This window comes from Musa acuminata, chromosome BXJ3-11 (genome assembly GCF_036884655.1).
Source record: "Musa acuminata AAA Group cultivar baxijiao chromosome BXJ3-11, Cavendish_Baxijiao_AAA, whole genome shotgun sequence".
Classification (NCBI taxonomy): Eukaryota; Viridiplantae; Streptophyta; class Magnoliopsida; order Zingiberales; family Musaceae; genus Musa; species Musa acuminata.
In genome coordinates, this window is record NC_088359.1 from 17,121,484 (window position 1) to 17,143,750 (window position 22,267).

Here is a 22,267-nt window from a genome sequence, read left to right on the forward strand (position 1 = left end):
ATTTGTTCTTGCTGTGATTTGATCTGAGATAGCTCCGCCATAATGATATCTTCAGAGGAGGAAACAGGAGCTGAAGGTGCTGCTCCAAAGGGACTAGGAGGAGGAGATTCATTTCCCATAAGAATTGGTGTTTCGGGTTGTTCTATTGGTGTAGGAATTGGATCCGTCCTTCTAGGCTGCCTAACCCATATGCCATTGCTAAAAGTGCACCTAAGTTTTTTCAGCAGGTTTTTATTTATTATGTTATATCGATCATTTTGAATAGATTCTTCATCGGGTGGAATGCAAATGTCATAGGCATGAAGAATTCTAGTGATTAACCTCCCATATGGCAATATAGTATCTTTAGTCATAATTTCCTGCATGTGTTGGCAAATCAAGTACCCGAAACAATTATGCTGACCGGTCATAATCCAATACATGGTTCCTATCTCTATTTGACTTACTTCGTCAAGATGAAATTGTTTGGGGAATATGATGCTTGTGATAATGTGATGAAGAATTTTAGAGTTGAAAGGCATTAAGTGTTCACAGCTCTTGGGTAGGAAGTCAAGGTTTGGATTTGCAAAAATTGTTTTCACGGCTTCGAAATAGGTTGCTCCTATTTTTTTGACGTCCCATTTACCTTTAAAATAACATCCCCTATCTTTTTCAGTTATGCCAATTAGCTCACAAATGGTGCTGTCAAATATTCTAATGGGTGTTCTTAGAATGTAAGTGCTTAGGCTATCATTGTCTTCATATAGGTTGGCATAGAACAATCTCACTAACCGTGGATAGATTGGTTCATCTATTTGTAGTAGAGGTAGAGCTTCTAGGTGTGCAAACCACCTAATGGGTTCTAAGTCCTCTAGTTCATCCAAATCAACGTATTTTCCCTTATGGACACATCGTGTTTCAAATTTTGGAAAGCTAAGGGCTACCTCTTTTGATCTAAAAAGGTCATGGTTATATGAATCTCCTTCAATCCTTATTCCTTTTGATCTCTTAGGAGCCATTTTCTAGACAACATGATGATGAAATTGTGAAAAATAAGCAAGAGAAAGAGAAAAGAAAAGAGGGATTTCAAGTGTTACCTCGTGGAGATTATGTTGAGAGATGGAAAGCTTGGACCACCAAGAATACTTCTCCAATGTTTCTAAGAATTAGAATGAGGGTTAGAGGGAATGGGAGAGGGTTTTGAGAGGTCTTTCTTCGGGTTGGGGGCGGTGTCACCGCTGGCCCTAACCCCTCGGGTTAAAAGGGTGACTCGGTCGGTGTCACCGCCAAACTGGTCGGTGTCACCGCCTGGCGCCCGAGCACTAGTCGGTGCAACCGCCAGATTTGGCGGTGCCACCGCTGGCATCATGCGGAGGAAAGAAAAAAAAATTTCTTCCTCTTGTTTAGCTTCTTCCCTCAAGATCATAATTTATACTTTAATTGATCATTTTGAATTGAAGAAGAAGGAAGAATTCAAATTCATAAACGAAGGGAATAGAACGAGTCCTTTTTGTGAAGTTCATTTTAGGGACAATTTAGCATGCCTAATTCCTTTCGGATGAATTCAAATTGGTCTTCATTCAAAGATTTTGTAAATATATCTGCTAATTGATGCTTTGTGTCAATGAATTCTAGAACAACATCATTGTTAAGAACATGATTGCGTATGAAATGATGCCTAACGTCGATGTGCTTAGTTCTAGAGTGCTGAATTGGATTTTTAGTAAGGCATATGGCACTGGTATTATCGCATTTTATGGGAATATTTTCAAGGTGAATTCCATAGTCTTCTAATGTATTTTTCATCCAAATTACTTGTGCACAACATGCACTTGCAGCAATATATTCGGCTTCCGCCGTAGATAGTGCAACTGAATTTTGTTTCTTGGAAGTCCAAGAAACAAGTGCATGTCCTAAAAATTGGCATGTTCCGGATGTACTTTTTATATCTATCCTGCATCCGCCAAAATTGGCATCTGCATAAGCTATTAGATCGAATTTTTCAGATTTTGGATACCACAATCCTAAATTTGGAGTTCCTTTAAGATACCTTAATATTCTTTTAACACTCTTAAGATGAGATAATTTAGGATTAGATTGAAACCTAGCGCAAAGTCCTACACTAAATATAATATCCGGTCTAGTCGCAATGAGGTAGAGTAGACTACCTATCATTCCCCTATATGTTTTTTGATCGAAACTTTCACCATTTTCATCCATATCTAACTTAGTCGTAGTACTCATAGGGGTGTTTATTGCTTTTGAATTATCCATGTTAAATCGTTTTAACAATTCAAATGTATATTTAGATTGGTTAAGAAATATACCATCACTAAGTTGTTTGATTTGTAATCCCAAAAAGAAAGTTAATTCACCCATTAAACTCATTTCAAATTCAAGACTCATACATTTGGCAAATGATTCACATAGTGATTCATCCGAAGAGCCAAACACAATATCGTCAACATAAATTTGCACAATAAGAAAATTATTTTCAAAATGTTTAATAAATAATGTAGTATCAATCTTGCCTTTGGTAAAATTATTTAAAATAAGAAAGGAGCTAAGCCTTTCATACCAAGCTCTAGGAGCTTGTTTTAAGCCATAGAGAGCTTTAGTCAATTTGAATACATGATTAGGAAGAAGAGAATTTTCAAATCCGGGAAGTTGTTCGACAAATACTTCTTCGGAAATAAAACCATTCAAGAAAGCACTTTTAACATCCATTTGAAATAGTTTAAAATTATTACTACTAGCATAGGCAAGGAGCATCCTTATGGCTTCTAATCGAGTCACGGGAGCGAAGGTTTCTTCGTAATCGATACCTTCTTCTTAGTTGAAACCTTTGGCCACTAATCTAGCCTTGTTTCTAACCACGATACCATTTTCGTCTTGCTTGTTTCTAAAGACCCACTTAGTACCTATGACTAAGTGGTCACTTGGTCTAGGAACAAGCTTCCATACCTCATTCCTCTCAAATTGGTTCAATTCTTCTTGCATTGCAATGATTCAAAAATCATCTTTTAAGGCTTCGTCAATGCATTTAGGTTCAATTTGAGAAAGGAAAGCGGCGTTAGCACAGAAATTTTTGAAAGAAGAACGAGTTTGAACCCCTTTTGATGTATCTCCTATAATTTGCTCTTTAGGATGAGCATCTACATACTTCCATTCTTTTGGTAAAGAAATTTCGGAAGAAGATGCATTCAAATGGCTATTTTGAGGAGAGGGTTCATTTAAATTCAAATTATCAAAACCAAGATCATCATCAAAATCATTTTTCTTTAAATCGGAAATTTCATTAAAAACTACATGAATAGACTCTTCAATTACTAAAGTTCTTTTATTAAAAACCCGAAAAGCTTTAGAAACGGAAGAGTAACCAAGAAAGATGCCTTCATCGGATTTAGCATCAAATTTTCCTAAAGCATCCCTTTCATTTAAAATAAAGCATTTACAACCAAAAACTTTAAAATAGGAGATGTTTGGTTTTTTGTTATTCCATAATTTATAGGGAGTTTTGGATAAGGATGGTCTTATTAGGACTCTATTCATGATGTAGCAAGCCGTATTTACGGCTTCGGCCCAAAAGTACTTAGGTAAACTATGTTCATTCAACATAGTTCTTGCCATTTCTTGTAGGTTTCTATTTTTCCTTTCAACTACTCCATTTTGTTGAGGATTTCTTGGAGTTGAGAAGTTGTGATTGTACCCATTACTTTCGCAAAAATTTTGAAAGTCACGGTTTTGGAATTCACCACCGTGATCACTCCGAATTGATGAAATCATGAGGCCTTTTTCGTTTTGAGTGAGTTTACAAAATTTAGAGAAACACTTGAAGCAATCACTTTTGTGAGCTAAGAAATAGGTCCAAGTGTATATAGAGTAGTCATCCACAATCACAAAAGCATATTTGCTTCCACCTAGACTTGTTGTATCAATTGGTCCAAATAAGTCCAAATGGATCAATTGTAATGGTCTAGTAGTGCTAATTTGATTTTTTGGTTTGAAGCTTGTTTTTATTTGTTTGCCTAATTGACATGCATCGCATACTTTGTCCTTAATAAACTTTATATTTGGAATTCCTCGTACTAATTCTTGAGATGAGATCATAGATATTGTTTTCATGCTTGCATGGCCTAATCTCCTATGCCGAAGCCAAGCATCATCATTTACGGCAGAGAAGCACATTTCATTACTTAGTTCATCAAGATTGATGGTATAGACATTATTTTGTTTTAAAGCAATCATAGTCATGTTATGATTTGGTTTTTCAATAATGCACATATTTGATTCAAATCTAACGATGTAACCTTTATCGCATAGTTGACTAATACTCAAAAGATTATGTTTCAATCCATCAACTAGTAAGACATCATCAATGGAAAAATTAAATTTGTTACCAATAGTTCCCTTGCCAATGATTTTGCCCTTGTTGTTGTCTCCGAAGGTAACGTACCCTTCTTCTTTGCTAGTGAGCATAGAGAAATGAGATGGATCTCCAGTCATATGTCTTGAGCATCCACTATCGAGATACCATCTCTTGCTCCTAGCTTGTGAGTTTGTCTCTTCTCCTAACGCCATTAGCGCGTAATGAGCAACTTGCTCGGTGTTGGACTCCTCTTCTTCGGATGCGCTTGAATCATCCCACGTTGTCTTGAATGCCTTCTTCTTTGATGTTCTCTTTTTGGCTTGAGGACAATCGTTCTTATAGTGTCTCGGTTTTTTGCATTCATAGCAAATCAGTTTTGTTCAAATTTATTTTTTATATTATTCTTAAATCTGTTCTTTTTTAAATATCTTTTTAATTTTTGAGTCAAAAGTGCAATGTCATTGTCACTGTCCTCATCACTTGATGTTCCTTTCAAGTGGTCTTCTTGTGATTTGAGTGCCATATCCTTCCTGTTCTTTGGAAGGGGGTTCTCGAGCTCGTCATGAGCTTGACATGTCATTTCGTAGGTCATTAGAGACCCAATGAGTTCTTCAAGAGGGAATGCTTTAAGGTCTTTGGCCTCTTGAATGGCCGTAACTTTTGGATCCCAACTTTTAGGGAGGGATCTTAAGATTTTAGTTACTAGTTCAAAGTTAGTAAAATCTTTACCAAGAGCTTTGAGTCCATTGATGACATCCGTAAACCGGGTATACATGTCTCCGATGGACTCACTTGGTTTCATTCGGAAAAGTTCGTAAGAGTGCACAAGGATGTTGATTTTGGACTCTTTCACTCGGCTAGTGCCTTCATGAGTGACCTCAAGAGTTCTCCAAATATCAAAAGCCGAATCACACATTGAAACACGATTAAATTCGTTTTTGTCTAGTGCACAAAACAAGGCATTCATAGCCTTTGCATTTAAAGCAAAAACCTTCTGACCACTATAGCGGCGGCCAGATCTAGGGCGACCACTGTAGCGGCGGCCAGATCTAGGGCGACCACTGTAGTGGCGACGACACTGTAGCGACGGCCAGATCTCCCTAGGGCGATCTGACTCCTGCAGCGGCGACGACACTGTAGCGGCGACCAGATCTTGGGCGACCATTGTAGCGGCGGCCAGATCTCCCTAGGGCGATCTGACTTCTGCAGCATCGGCTTTCTCCCACAGGCGACGGGCGACGATACTGTAGCGGCGATCTGAGTTCCTACAGCGTCAGCTGTTTCCCAAGGGCGACGGTACTGTAGCGGCGGCGACGAACTGTAGCAGCAACGGTACTGTAGCGGCGACGACACTATAGCGGCGACGAGATCTCCCTAGGGCGATCTGACTCCTACAGCGTTGGCTTTCTCTCACGGGCGACGATATTATAGCAACGATCTGATCTCCCTTACAGTAGTGGTGATTGGATCTCCTGCAGCGTCGGCTTCTCCCCAAGGGCGACGATACTATAGCGGCGACCAGATCTCCCTAGGGCGACGGTACTGTAGCGGCGATCTGATATATTGCGACTGTGGCTTTTCCCTATGGAGACGATTCTATAGCGACGACCAGAAGAGGGATCAAACATGGCAGCGACGGCCCCTAGGGCTGGCGACGGTGGCGGGAGGGTTGATACGATGGTAAGACTCCCTACCGTTAACCCTCAATTTGCTCCTCCTCCATATCCAACCCAGAGAGAAACTCCTTCGACGAAACAGCATCGAAGTAGGTCGCGCTCTAGATCACGGCAGCCTGCCCTCATTTCCAATGACCCTAGGCCTTGGACTAGCCTCTTCAAGGCTCCGGTTGGAAGTCCAGATCTAAGCTTGGAATTCATTACTCCAGAAGTTCAGGCTGATAAGAAGATTGCTGTATACGAGACTGCTGATTCAGCAGAGCTTATTGAGACATGGTCTATGGCGATTGTTGGCTATGTGGTAGGTCTCAAAACATCTTATTTTCCACTATCCTCATTTATCAAAACTCGATGGGGAATATCGTCATTTGATCTTCATATGCTGGAGAACGGATTCTTTGTTTGCAAGTTCTACTCTGAAGAAGATTTACAACGGGTCCTCGAAGGATTCTGGACTATTCGCGGCCATCCAATGATTCTACGACGCTGGTCTCCTGATGTCCGTTTGGAGTTAGATAGCCTACAGTCTATTCCATTATGGGTATCCTTTCAAGGTCTTCCTTTACATCTTTGGAGTCGACGTTTTATTGCAAAGTTATGCAGCACTCTGGGATAGCCACTCTACATCGACAAAGCAACAGCTGCTCAGACGAGATTAGCATTTGCACGAGCATGTGTACTGGTTTCTTCCGACGAAGATCTTCCAAATGAGGTTTTCTATCGTGATCTTGACGGGAAAACTCGGAAGGTACATGTCTCATATTCCTGGAAGCCACAACGATGTCAGCATTGTTTATCTTTTGGTCATGCAAATGGAGCTTGTCAACAAACTCCAAAACAAATCACAAAGGTCTATCGACCACGTCAAGCGCCTCAGCAACAAAGCGAGTCTTATCTAATGGCAGTAGCACCGATGGTGGCGAAGACTATTGAGCATTCCGACTCGCAAGGACAGCACCGCGGACAGAAGGACAAATCCAAAACTATATCTCTTCCTATAATGTCGGAGCCTTCCACAACAGAGGTTTCCCTTGGTACTAGTGGACAGGAGAAACATAAGTCAGGAACTTCATCTCTTCCAATATCATTGGATCCGTCCACAATAACTCAACAAACTCAGGCCCAAACAAATCTCGCCAGCAAGGATATTCTTCCTCAACAAACTCAGGCCACAACAAACATCACCAACAAGGATATTCTGTCTCAACAAACTCATGCCCCAACAAACCTCTCTAGCCAGTCTACTCCAACAAGTACTATCCAGGATATTGTGCTGCAACAATCTTATCGTGCTTCGACAAACCCTGCCAATCAAGACCACATGATTCAAGGTATTTTAAAGTTTAAAAATCTGCAAGCTGTAGATGAAGTGGATAAATATAGGAATAAAGCCATAAAAGGTAAGGATATTATGCGGGAGGAAAATACAAAACCGAAGGATAAGAAAAAGGATGGTACAGTCCATCCAAAGTCGTAGGATGAATACCTTACCACCTTTTCATTTCTTTATTACTGATGAAGATAACATGTTGGAATGTTCGCGGACTTAATAAGCCGGAGAAATGTCGGGAGCTCAACAGAATAATCAAGTCTGCCGCATGTGATATTGTTATTCTAGTAGAAACGAAAATTAAACAATCACGCGTTCAAGCTCAAAAGAATTTAATATGGCCGGACGCTGAACTGTTTACCAATGACTCAAATGAAATTTTTGGTAGAATATGGGTCTTATGGCATCCTAACTCTATTAATGCTTGGTTTATTTCTGCTACTGATCAATTCATTCAACTTAAGGTAGAGGACAAAAAGAATGGCTGTCAATTCAATCTCACTGGTATATATGCTTCAAATAGTATGCAAGAAAGAAATACTCTTTGGTCTGACCTGACTAATATTGCAAATGGCTGTCTCAATGTACCTTGGATTGTTCTTGGAGACTTTAACACTGTTCGGTACACAAATGAAAAAGAGGGGGGTAGACAACTTTCAGAAAGCCAGCTTCAAAGTTTTAATGATTACATTGACACTGCAGCTTTGTTTGATATGAAATCTGTGGGTAATTGGCTCTCCTGGAGTAATCAAGGTGCTGCTAACAGAAAAATAATGGCTCGACTTGATAGGTGTTTGATTAATCATGAATGGTTAACAGTTTATCCAGATTCACTTCTTGAGTATGGTGCTCCTTTATTTTCTGACCATTCTTTAATGTATATACACGTAGACAAAGCGACACCAAGAGGCAAGAAACCGTTTAGATTCTTTAACATGTGGAGTACTAATCCTCAATTTCTTGATGTTATCAGATCTGCTTGGAATGCTAATGTGCATGGATCCCCCCCTTACATCTTATGTCAAAAGCTCAAAGCCTGTAAAGCAGCACTAAAGGAGTGGAATACAAATACCTTTGGCAATATTATCACCACAGTTCAATTTTGCAGGAAGGAACTAATGTCATTGCAACATGAGCTGCAACTTCAGCCAAATGATGAGAATATTATCTACAAAGAGACAGAAGCCAGAAATAACTTCATGCAAGCCTTAAAACAGGAGGAAAGTTTTGCAAAGCAGAAGTCTCGACAGCATTGGCTTACACTAGGAGATTCCAATACTAAATTTTTCTATGCTTCAATTGCTACTCGAAGGGCTGTTAACCGTATCAACAAATGCAGAGACAAAGATGATAATCTTATTGAGAATTTAGATGAGGTTAAAGCACACACGGAGCAATTTTTTTATTCCTTACTCAATCAAGCTGGGAAAACTAATAACATTCATGTGGAGCCGACTAGAAAACTTGATTCGAAAGCTATTTCAATCCTCAATGCCCCAATTACAAACGACGAAAATGTATGTGTTGTCTTTAAGTCACCAAAGCACAAAAGCCCAGGTCCAGATGGATTTCCAGCTGAATTTTATCAAACTGCTTGGTTGTTAGAACCCTTGCAGATTCTAAACTTGGGGTTGATCTCTTTAGGGGATCGGCCTCCTTGGAACTCTATAGGGGTTCCTCCCTCCAAGTTGCTGCTCAAAGGCTGCAGAAAAGATTCATCTATTGCTTAAGAAAAGAGAAGGAATACATGGCTATTTATAGGGCTTCTAAACCCTAACTCATAATAGGACTCCTACTTAAGACTCTTACTTCTAACTAACTCCTAATAGGACTCCTACTCAAGACTCGTATTCCCTTACAACTCCTAATTCTTCTCTAAGAAAAAACCTCCTACATGAATGCCCCTCACAATTAGGACTCTCCTAGCTAGAGTCCTAACAGAATGTCCCTCTCAATTAGGACTCTCCTAGCTAGAGTCCTAACATTTTTACATGATTGTCGCTCTCAATTAGGACTCTCCAAGCTAGAGTCCTAACAGACCCGCCCTCTTCAAATCAGCCTTGTCCTCGAGGCTGATGATTCATGAATTCTGGGAATTTGATCTTCAAGTCGTCATAGTTCTCCCAAGTGGCATCTTCTTTTGGTAGGTTTGCCCACTGTATTAGCACTTCATTAGTGGGTCGTCGTCGTCGAGTCACGATCCATCGATCAATAATGGCACTTGGCTGGGTCTGGAGTTCTCTTTGGGTAGTCATATTTGGTGGGTGGCTTTGGGCTGTCTCCAAGCACCTGTTTAAAACTTCCGGTTGGCTGTTGGTTTGTGGGTGATATGTCGTACTCCTTTTTAATTTAGTACCCTGCATATAGAATAACTTTGTCCAAAATCTGCTATTGAAGATGCAAGTAGAATTTGTCACAAGCACAATGCGTCCCTTATAGTGTAATTCTTTTGAGTCCCAATTGTAATGAGCCATGGGGCTTGGTGCTTCCTCCAATTTTTTTATAATCTTACTAGTATCTGAATCTTCCTGCCATTCCATCTTAATATCCTCAAGGAAGTCGCTGGTCAAAAGTGAAACGGTCGAAACTTCAACTTGCTCAGGTAGCTGCGAAAGCGCATCTGCAAGAACATTCTCTTTCCCCTTTTTGTAAGTTATTTCAAAATCAAATCCAAGAAGTTTTGTTACCCATTTTTGCTGCTCGGGGGAAGATATCTTCTGCTCCAAGAGATATTTTAGGCTTTTATGGTCGGTCTTGATTTGAAAGTAACGCCTGATCAAGTACAATCTCCACCTCGTTGCTGCGCGCACAATGGCGAGCATCTCCTTATCATATGTTGACATATTTTGATCGAAGGGAGATAATGTCATGCTAGTGTATGTGAGTGGTCGACCATCTTGCATGAGAATGGCTCCAATTATGACTCCAAATGTGTCGGCCTCAATAATGAAGGGTCGGTTGAAATATGGTAGTGTTAGCACCGGCATCGTTGTCATGGCTGCCTTATGTTTGTCGAAGGTAGCGGAGGCTCTGTCCAACCATTGGAAGACATCTTTTTCTAGTAAGGAAGTAAGTGGTGCACTGATCTTTCCATAGTTTTTCACGAACTTGCGGTAGTAGCCTGTTAAACCCAGAAAGCCATGTAGCAATTTTATGTTTCTCGAGGTCGGCCAGTTTTGTATTGCTCCAATTTTGAAGGGGTCCACTGCCACACCTTCCTCTGATATGATATGCCCAAGATATTCCACCTTTTGTTGAAGAAAGTAAAAATTCGTGGTTGTTGTGTGTTCAAAAGGTGGTTTTCCATATGTCTTCTTCGCATGCTCGTATTTGATGATACCCGGATCAAAGGTCCAGCTTTGTAAAGATTTGTGCTCCCTTTCATCTAGCAATTCATCTACTATTGGAATAAAGAATTTGTCCTTGATGATTATGCCATCGAGAGCTCGGTAATCAACACATATTCGCCTTGTTCCGTCCTTCTTGCGTACAAGTTGCACCGGCGAAGAGTAGAGGTTGCAACTTGGCTGAATAACTCCTGTTTCGAGCATCTCTTTTATAATCCTTTCTATTTCATCCTTCTGGAGATGTGGATACTGATATGGCTGAACATTTGCTGAAGATTTGCCTGGAAGAATCATTATACAATGATCATGCCGATAGGTAAGAGGTAGGTTGCGCGGTTCGTCAAATATATTTGAAAATTCAGCAAGCAAAGGAAGTAGATTTGGATCTTCAAATTCTGTTGGCTCTCCCTTAGTTTGCTGCTCAAGTTGTACCAAAAAGCCGCTGCATGCTTTATGCAAAACATTCTCCATTTGTTGTGTGCAAATCGTTGTTATGTCGCCCCCACGTTTCCCGTGCAATGTCACTTGTTTCTCCTTACTGTAAAATTTCATAATTAGTTTCATAAAATTCCACGAAATATCACCTAATGTCGTCAACCATTTAATTCTGAGCATGGCCTCATGATTGTTAAGAGGGAGAAGGAAGAAATATGCAATTATCTCTTGGTCCTACAGCAATAGTTTCTCCTGCAAGCGCCTATGATCACAATTCAAAATCCGTCCGTCGGTGACCTTAACATCAAACATGCAGCGATTCTCGATAGGTAATGATATCCGAATAGCAAGCTTACTATTTAGGAAGTTAGTAGTACTGCCCGTGTCGATGAGAACAGTGATTGGTTGTTGTTTGAGAAGGCCTCCAATTTTCATCGTTTGCGGGTTTGAGTAGCTAGCTAGTTTATGTACCGTAACTTCGGTCGGTTGTGGCTCTTCTTCTGCATCTTCTTCTTCATGTTCAAGGCTCTCTTTTGGATGTTCAATGACCTCTTCTTCTATCGGTTCAATCATAAGAAGTCCCCCTTTACTACAGCGATGCTTACGGCTCCACGGCTCGTCACAATGCCAACATAATAACCCCTTCGCATATCGCTCCCGAAGCTCTTCCCTTGTTAACCTCTTTAGTGTAGGGACTTGGTCGATAGTAGGGGGGGCTAAGGGCTTCAATATTACTGGTTGAGGAGAGACCCTAGTCCTCCGAGCTTCATGGTTCAATTGTTCCTCTTGATGTCGTGCGAAAGAGATGGCTGCCATAAGCGTATACGGTTGTCGCGCTTTAACTTCTCCTCGGATCTCCGGCTTCAAGCCCTCAATGAAGGTCCACAATAGCTGTTTTTGAGACCAATCATGAGTTTGATTAGATAACCTTTCAAACCTGGTTTGGTACTCCTGAATGGTGGAGGTTTGTTGGATCTTTGCTAGTTGTTCGTCAATATTCTCATAATCGGTTGGTCTGAAGCGAATCAGCAGTCCTTCTTTGAATTGTCGCCATGAAAGGACTCCATAAGTATGTTCAAACCAGTCAAACCACTGTATAGCATCCCCTTCAAGATGTATAGCTGCAATTATCACCATAGATACATCCGTGATTTTGTGGTACCGAAAATATCGCTCCGCGCGTGAGATCCAACCAATCGGGTCTCCTTCTTCCCATCTAGGGAAGTCCACTCTCAAGCATGGATAGTTGGGGTTGGTCATAGAGCTTCCCCTCTCTTGGAAGTCATATCTTTGGGGTTGGTGTGATTGGGCAAAGCTCTCTCCTTGATGTGATTTCTTCGGGCTTAGTGGTCGGCCAAATTTGAGTTCGGTAAAGAGCATCCGAATCTTATCCTCCATTCGCGCCTCCAAGGCTTCGAATTTAGCATCGATTGCCTCCTTAGATGCCATAGTATATGCCTCCAAATCTATGATGTTAAGATCTCTCTTTTGTTGTCAGGTTAAAGGCATGTATAGGTTGAGAGAAGTGATGGTCGAAAGGGTTGGTGGATTGGTGGATGTAGGCTACGATTTAGGCTTGTTTTGGGGCAGTTTTGGGTGCAGTTTGAGGGTGTGGTTTAGTAGCGTTTTAGGGCTGTGGTTGAAAGTTTTGGATCTGTGGTAGATGGTAGCAAAGGTTTGACAGAAATCCGTGGAAGTTGCAGCAAGTATGTGCTGTCTTGTAAGAGTAGAATTGTCGTCGAAGAAACAACGGTTTTTCGACGTAATTTCCACCAAAAACTTGAGAGAATTGAGGAGGGAATTGATAGCAAAATCACAGTTTATATGACAGCAAGGATATTTAATTTAATCAAGAAAATTTGGGCAGTATAACAGCAAGGAAATTGGTGCAAATTGCAATTGCAGAATTATCGTCGAAAAATTTTAGCGGGTTACGATGAAAATTTGCAGCAACATAAAATCGTTTTTAGAGATGAATTTCTTAATAGATCAATCTTAGATGGAAGCCAAGATGATCTATGAAGTGTATAAGAAATTTCATTCAAAAAAGATTGCAAATAGATGGGTTAAGGCAACGATATGCAGCTGAAAATTTCTGCAGCATAGATTTTCAAGTCAGATTGGACATAAAAGATCAGTAGTTTATATTGAGAATATTTCGATGAAACCAAAGGGAAATCTACTGTTAAGAAGTGTCAAAGATGTCATAAAAATTTCGTAGAAATTTGGATAGAAAAAAGCACAGTAGCAAGATCAAACAGATGGTGCTATGCGGCTTGAATTATGCAATTCAAGTGCAGCAGATTGGACATAAAAGATCAGTAGTTTATATTGAGAATTTTTTGATGAAACCAAAGGGAAATCCACTGTTAAGAAGTGTCAAAGATGTTATAAAAATTTCGTAGAAATTTGGATAAAAAAGCAGAGTAGCAAGATCAAACAGATGGTGCTATGCGTCTGGAATTCTGCAATGTATCTTTCGTCGTATAGATGAAAACTTTGTGACGAAAAGTTTATGCAGCAATATAGGAACGATTTTTTTTTTTTTTTTGGATTTTCGAATAAGGATAACTAAATTGCAGCAGCAGTAAGGTAGGAAACCAGAACCTGTTGCAATTCACGGGGGGATCAAAGGATGATCCGTGGTGGTGGAGATGATGACGGAATTCGGTGACGATATTTTAAGCAATTGTGGGAATTGCTTTGGATGGTTGTAGAGGGTTGATGGATGGCTGTGGAAGGGCAGCGAGACGCCAAGAACGCTGCTCTGATACCAGGTGTTAGAACCCTTGCAGATTCTAAACTTGGGGTTGATCTCTTTAGGGGATCGGCCTCCTTGGAACTCTATAGGGGTTCCTCCCTCCAAGTTGCTACTCAAAGGCTGCAGAAAAGATTCATCTATTGCTTAAGAAAAGAGAAGGAATACATGGCTATTTATAGGGCTTCTAAACCCTAACTCATAATAGGACTCCTACTTAAGACTCTTACTTCTAACCAGCTCCTAATAGGACTCCTACTCAAGACTCCTATTCCCTTACAACTCCTAATTCTTCTCTAAGAAAAAACCTCCTACATGAATGCCCCTCACAATTAGGACTCTCCTAGCTAGAGTCCTAACAGAATGTCCCTCTCAATTAGGACTCTCCTAGCTAGAGTCCTAACATTTTTACATGATTGTCCCTCTCAATTAGGACTCTCCAAGCTAGAGTTTTTTACATGATTGTCCCTCTCAATTAGGACTCTCCAAGCTAGAGTCCTAACATTGGTCTATTATTGGAAATGATGTGATCAAGGCTTGCCAACATTTTTTCTCTTCAGGTCATATTCTTAGAGAGATGAATTGCACTTATATTTCTTTAATTCCGAAGAATGCAGGGGCTGATTCACTAGAGAACTATCGACCCATATCATTATGCAACTTTATTTACAAGATCATCTCCAAAGTATTGGCAAAAAGAATGCAAAAGGTAATACACAAGATCATTAGTCCAAATCAAGCTGCTTTCATCAAAGGGAGAAGTATACATCATAACATTTTGCTTGCTAATGACTTGGTCAAAGATTTGCATTCAAAAGCAAAAGGGACAAAAATATGTTTTAAAGCTGATTTACAGAAAGCCTTTGATTCAGTTAATAGGAAATTTATCTATAAGATGCTCCTCGATATGAACTTCCCACAGCAATGGGTTAATTGGATTCAATCTTGCCTGGAAACTCCAAAGTTTTCGATACTCTTTAATGGCTCACCTATTGGTTTTTTTGGGAGCACGAATGGCATCCGACAAGGTGATCCACTCTCTCCGTATCTCTTTACTATTGCGATGGAAGGACTTAGCTGTATGTTGGAACATGCAGTCTTAAATGGCAGCATTAAGGTACCCAATGCTGGCTCTATTCATATATCATATATAACATTTGCAGATGATTTACTTATCTTTCTCCAAAATGATCCAACTTCAGTAAAGAACCTGGCTACTATTATGAATGACTTTGGTATGGTTTCTGGACTTCAATTAAATCATGCGAAAAGTAAAGTATATATGAGCCCTTACGTTGAGGATAAGGTCTTTATTGCACAAACTTTGGGGGTTAGTGAGGGAAGCCTGCCAGTTCCTTATTTGGGTCTCCCGCTCATATCCACAGGCATTCACAAAACCCACTATCAGCCTATCCTGCAAAAAATAAAGAATAGAATTTCTTCTTGGAAAAATAGGCTTCTATCAAAAGCAGGACGACTCGAACTCATCCGTTCTGTATTGCACTCCTACTCTATATATTGGTGTAATGCATTTCTTCTGCCTGCTGGACTTCTCCAAGATATTGAACGGTTATTAATGAACTTCTTCTGGAATGACACAAATGATAAGGCAATGCATATGCTAAATTGGGATAGCATTTGCAAACCGAAAGATGAAGGGGGGCTAAACTTGAGAAATACTAGAGATTGGAATCAAGCATGCCTGGTACAACAATTGTGGGATCTTTTACAAAACAAATGTTCCTTATGGTCACAATGGGTTTCTGCTAGGTATCTTTCAAAGGAATCAATCTGGGAAATTTCAACAAGAACATACCACTCTGCAGCTTGGAAAGGAATTTTAAAGGCAAGGAATTGGCTAATCAAACACATCTCTTATGCAATCTCTTCTGGAACTAGTACTAATATGTGGTACGATCCTTGGGTGAGTGGGAAGAGTATATTTCAATTATATAGCGACATAATACGAAAAGATCTTGGGGCTCCCAAAGATTGGAAGGTTTCCGAGTTCATTGCTAACGGTACCTGGTGTCTCCCTAATCCTATTTCTCCCGAAATATTATCACTTTGGCCGACTATCATAGCTATTCCAATCAGGAACAACTCTTCAAATATACTTATTTGGCCTCATGACAATGGCAAATTTAGTGCCACATCCGCATGGAATCAAATTAGGCAAAGAAATAACAAGTGGGTCCCAAGCAGTTGGACATGGGATCGACCGGGATCACAAAGACACTGCTTATGTACATGGCAAGCCCTTCTCAATAAACGACCTACAATAGACAATATGAAAAGAAGAGGTATCTATCATGTTAACCGATGCTCCCTTTGTTTGCAACAAGAAGAAACTGTTGACCACCTCTATTTTGCTTGTGATTATACAAAATGGATATGGAAGGAGATTCTCCAATGATTTGAACTCAATAGACTGCCGCAACCAAACTTGCACCAAGAACTAGGCGACCTTATGCAATGTTTCTCAAGAAAAGGGCCTTTAACACAACTGGCAAAGGTTACTTTCAGATGCGCTATTTGGTGGATGTAGAAGGAGAGATGTAATAGAATCTTTGAATGTCAACACACAAACAATGCTCAGCTCTTGAAAGAGATTATTAGAGACTCAAGATCCTGTTTGGAGCAAGATCTCAAAACCGAGCACTTCACCCGAAGAGAAAAAGATATTTTTATCAAATTTTATTTTGCTATTAGCAAAAGATCTTGGGAATGATGCCAAATAATGTACCCACAGGTAGTTATAGTCTACAGCATATGTAGTCATAACTATCGCATTCGCACTCTATGAGTAACTTGGCTTTGTCTATGACTTGTATAGATAAAGCTATTTGTAGAAACTTTACACATAATAAATTTACTTTTACTTACCAAAAAAAAAAAAAAAGCAAAAACCTTCTTCTCCGATTCATCCCATTCGCTCATCGGAAGAGAAGATTTTTGAAATTCATTCTCGACAATAGACCAAAGCTCAAAGTCCATAGAAATGAGGAAGATTCTCATGCGAGTCTTCCAATATGTGTAATTTGACCCATTAAACAAAGGTGGTCGTGCAATAGAATGGCCCTCTTGCATGCCGGAGTAAGCCATCTCTCTTGGGTATTAAACCAAATATGAGAGATAACCTTGCTCTGATACCACTTGTTAGGATCGGAGCGGCACTAAGAGGGGGGGGGTGAATTATTGCAGCGGATTAAAACTTCGATTTTAATCAAAATCTTTCGTACGTTAAGAACGAAACTTGAGAAATTTAACTTGAAGGCGTATTCTTGAAGTTGTGCAGCAAGAGTAATAAGGAACTAAAGCAGTAAGAAGATTTGCAGTAATGTAAATGACAATAATAAAGAGCAAACCAGAGATTACGCCGATTTTTAGAGTGGTTCGGTCAAATGACCTACTCCACTTGCGAGGCCCCTCTTCGATGAGGCTCCCACCTTCCACTAGCAAGTCTCTTGAAATGGAAGGGTAAACACCCCTCTTACTACCTTTTACAAGCAGCTCAACCTCTTACAAATTTTCAATAAGAAAGAAGGAGGAGAACTCTCTAGCAAATTGAAAACAAGACTTGCTAACATTGGGTACCTTTATGCTGCCATTTAAGATTGCATGATCCAACATACAGCTAAGTCCTTCCATCGCAATAGTAAAGAGATACGGAGAGAGTGGATCACCTTGTCGGATGCCATTCGTGCTCCCAAAAAAACCAATAGGTGAGCCATTAAAGAGTATCGAAAACTTTGGAGTTTCCAAGCAAGATTGAATCCAATTAACCCATTGTTGTGGGAAGTTCATATCGAGGAGCATCTTATAGATAAATTTCCTATTAACTGAATCAAAGGCTTTCCGTAAATCAGCTTTAAAACATATTTTTGTCCCTCTTGCTTTTGAATGCAAATCTTTGACCAAGTCATTAGCAAGCAAAATGTTATGATGTATACTTCTCCCTTTGATGAAAGCAGCTTGATTTGGGCTAATGATCTTGTGTATTACCTTTTGCATTCTATTTGCTAATACTTTGGAGATGATCTTGTAAATAAAGTTGCATAATGATATGGGTCGATAGTTCTCTAGTGAATCAGCCCCTGCATTCTTCGAAATTAAAGAAATAAAGGTGCAATTCATCTCTCTAAGAATATGACCTGAAGAGAAAAAATGTTGGCAAGCCTTGATCACATCATTTCCAATAATAGACCAAGCAGTTTGGTAAAATTCAGCTGGAAATCCATCTGGACCTGGGCTTTTGTGCTTTGGTGACTTAAAGACAACACAAACAATTTCGTCGTCAGTAATTGGGGCATTGAGGATTGAAATAGCTTCCGAATCAAGTTTTCTAGTCGGCTCCACATGAATGTTATTAGTTTTCCCAGCTTGATTGAGTAAGGAATAAAAAAATTGCTCTGTGTGTGCTTTAACCTCTTCTAAATTCTCAATAAGATTATCATCTTTGTCTCTGCATTTGCTGATACGGTTAACAGCCCTTCGAGTAGCAATTGAAGCATAGAAAAATTTAGTATTGGAATCTCCTAGTGTAAGCCAATGCTGTCAAGACTTCTGCTTTACAAAACTTTCCTCCTGTTTTAAGGCTTGCATTAAGTTATTTCTGGCTTCTGTCTCTTTGTAGATAATATTCTCATCATTTGGCTGAAGTTGCAGCTCATGTTGCAATGACATTAGTTCCTTCCTGCAAAATTGAACTGTGGTGGTAATATTGCCAAAGGTATTTGTATTCCACTCCTTTAGTGCTGCTTTACAGGCTTTGAGCTTTTGACATAAGATGTAAGGGGGAGATCCATGCACATTAACATTCCAAGCAGATATGATAACATCAAGAAATTGAGGATGAGTACTCCACATGTTAAAGAATCTAAACGGTTTCTTGCCTCTTGGTGTCGCTTTGTCTGCGTGTATATACATTAAAGAATGGTAAGAAAACAAAGGAGCACCATACTCAAGAAGTGAATCTGGGTAAACTGTTAACCATTCATGATTAATCAAACACCTATCAAGTCGAGCCATTATTTTTCTGTTAGCAGCACCTTGATTACTCCAGGAGAGCCAATTATCCACAGATTTCATATCAAACAAAGCTGCAGTGTCAATGTAATCATTAAAACTTTGAAGCTGGCTTTCTGAAAGTTGTCTACCCCCCTCTTTTTCATTTGTATACCGAACAGTATTAAAGTCTCCAAGAACAATCCAAGGTACATTGAGACAGCCATTTGCAATATTAGTCAGGTCAGACCAAAGAGTATTTCTTTCTTGCATACTATTTGAAGCATATATACCAATGAAATTGAATTGACAGCCATTCTTTTTGTCCTCTACCTTAAGTTGAATGAATTGATCAGTAGCAGAAATAAACCAAGCATTAATAGAGTTAGGATGCCATAAGACCCATATTCTACCAAAAGTTTCATTTGAGTCATTGGTAAACAGTTCTGCGTCCGGCCATATTAAATTCTTTTGAGCTTGAACGCGCAATTGTTTAATTTTCGTTTCTACTAGAATAACAATATCACATGCGGCAGACTTGATTATTCTATTGAGCTCCCGACATTTTTCCGGCTTATTAAGTCCGCGAACATTCCAACATGTTATCTTCATCAGTAATAAAGAAATGAAAAGGTGGTAAGGTATTCATCCTACGACTTTGGATGGACTGTACCATCCTTTTTCTTATCCTTCGGTTTTGTATTTTCCTCCCGCACAATATCCTTACCTTTTATGACTTTATTTATATATTTATCCACTTCATCTACAGCTTGCAGATTTTTAAACTTTAAAATACCTTGAATCATGTGGTCTTGATTGGCAGGGTTTGTTGAAGCACGATAAGATTGTTGCAGCACAATTTCCTGGATAGTACTTGTTGGAGTAGCATGGCTAGAGAGGTTTGTTGGGGCATGAGTTTGTTGAGACAGAATATCCTTGTTGGCGATGTTTGTTGTGGCCTGAGTTTGTTGAGGAAGAATATCCTTGCTGGCAAGATTTGTTTGGGCTTGAGTTTGTTGAGTTATTGTGGACGGATCCAATGATATTGGAAGAGATGAAGTTCCTGACTTATGTTTCTCCTGTCCACTAGTACCAAGGGAAACCTCTGTTGTGGAAGGCTCCGACATTGTAGGAAGAGATATAATTTTGGATTTGTCCTTCTGTCCGCGGTGATGTCCTTGCGAATCGGAAAGCTCAATAGTCTTCGCCACCATCGGTGCTACTGCCATTAGAGCAGACTCGCTTTGTTGCGGAGGCGCTTGACGTGGTCGATAGACCTTCGTGATTTGTTTTGGAGTTTGCTGACAAGCTCCATTTGCATGACCAAAAGATAAGCAATGCTGACATCGTTGTGGCTTCCAAGAATATGAGACATGTACCTTCCGAGTGTTCCCGTCAAGATCACGATAGAAAACCTCATTTGGAAGATCTTCGTCAGAAGAAACCAGTACACATGCTCGTGCAAATGCTAATCTCGTCTGAGCAGCTGTTGCTTTGTCGATGTAGAGTGGCTGTCCCAGAGTGCTGCATAACTTTGCAATAAAACGTCGACTCCAAAGATGTAGAGGAAGACCTTGAAAGGATACCCATAATGGAATAGACTGTAGGCTATCTAACTCCAAACGGACATCAGGAGACCAGCGTCGTAGAATCATTGGATGGCCGCGAATAGTCCAGAATCCTTCGAGGACTCGTTGTAAATCTTCTTCAGAGTATAGCTTGCAAACAAAGAATCCGTTCTCCAGCATATGAAGATCAAATGACGATATTCCCCATCGAGTTTTGATAAATGAGGATAGTGGGAAATAAGATGTTTTGAGACCTACCACATAGCCAACAATCGCCATAGACCATGTCTCAATAAGCTCTGCTGAATCAGCAGTCTCGTATACAGCAATCTTCTTATCAGCCTGAACTTCTGGAGTAAAGAATTCCAAGCTTAGATCCGAACTTCCAACCGGAGCCTTGAAGAGGCTAGTCCAAGGCCTAGGGTCACTAGAAATGAGGGCAGGCTGCCGCGATCTAGAGCGCGATCTACTTCGATGCTGTTTCGTCGAAGGAGTTTCTCTCTGGAGAGGATATGGAGGAGGAGCCAATTGAGGGATAACGGTAGGGAGTCTTACCATCGTATCAACTCTCCCGCCACCGTCGCCAGCCCTAGGGGCCGTCGCTGCCATGTTTGATCCCTCTTCTGGTCGCGGCTATAGAATCATCTCCATAGGGAAAAACCACCGTCGCAGTATATCAGATCGCCGCTACAGTACCGTCGCCCAAGGGAGATCTGGTCGCCGCTATAGTATCGTCGCCCTTCGAGAGAAGTCGACGCTGCAGGAGCGGCACTAAGAGGGGGGGGGGTGAATTATTGCAGCGGATTAAAACTTCGATTTTAATCAAAATCTTTCGTACGTTAAGAACGAAACTTGAGAAATTTAACTTGAAGGCGTATTCTTGAAGTTGCGCAGCAAGAGTAATAAGGAACTATAGCAGTAAGAAGATTTGCAGTAATGTAAATGACAATAATAAAATGTAAACCAGATATTACGCCGATTTTTAGAGTGGTTTGGTCAAATGACCTACTCCACTTGTGATGCCCCTCTTCGATGAGGCTCCCACCTTCCACTAGCAAATCTCTTGAAATGGAAGGGTAAACACCCCTCTTACAACCTTTTACAAGCAGCTCAACCTCTTACAAATTTTCAATAAGAAAGAAGGAGGAGAACTCTCTAGCAAATTGAAAACAAGACTTGCTAAGACTTTCTAAGACTTTTTTCTCAATCAAAATGCTTCTCAAAAGTTGTAACCTCAGCTGAGATTTGAGGGGTATTTATAGGCCTCAAGAGGATTCAAATTTTGGGCTCCAAAATTTGAATTTTCTTAGGGTTCCTGATGTTGGAGGTGCCACCGCCCAGCCAGGCGGTGCCACCGCCGAGCGCTCGGGTGCTGGACGGTGCAACCGCCCAGCCAAGGAGGTGTCACCGCCCAGCTCTCGGGTGCTGGGCGGTGCCACCGCTTGGCTCTCCGATTTCACTGGTTTGGCTTAATTTAAGCCCAAACCATATCTGACTTTGGGCCCAGTTGGCCCCTAACCAGGATATAGGATTATCTCTTAATCCTAATCATAATTACAAGTAAACTACATAACAAAAACACATCCTAAGCAAGCTTTCAACCGCGAACGTCGAGTCTTGTTTCGGCGAGCTTTCCTACGAGCTTCTTCCGACGGACTCCCATCAAGCTCCTGATCTTGTGATGACATTAACGAGTAGCCGAGCCTTCTCGGTGATCTCCGTGAACCTCCGACGATCTCTTCGGCGAACTTCCAAAAATTCCGATAGGTTCCCGATTTCTTCTCGGTTGGTTCCGGCA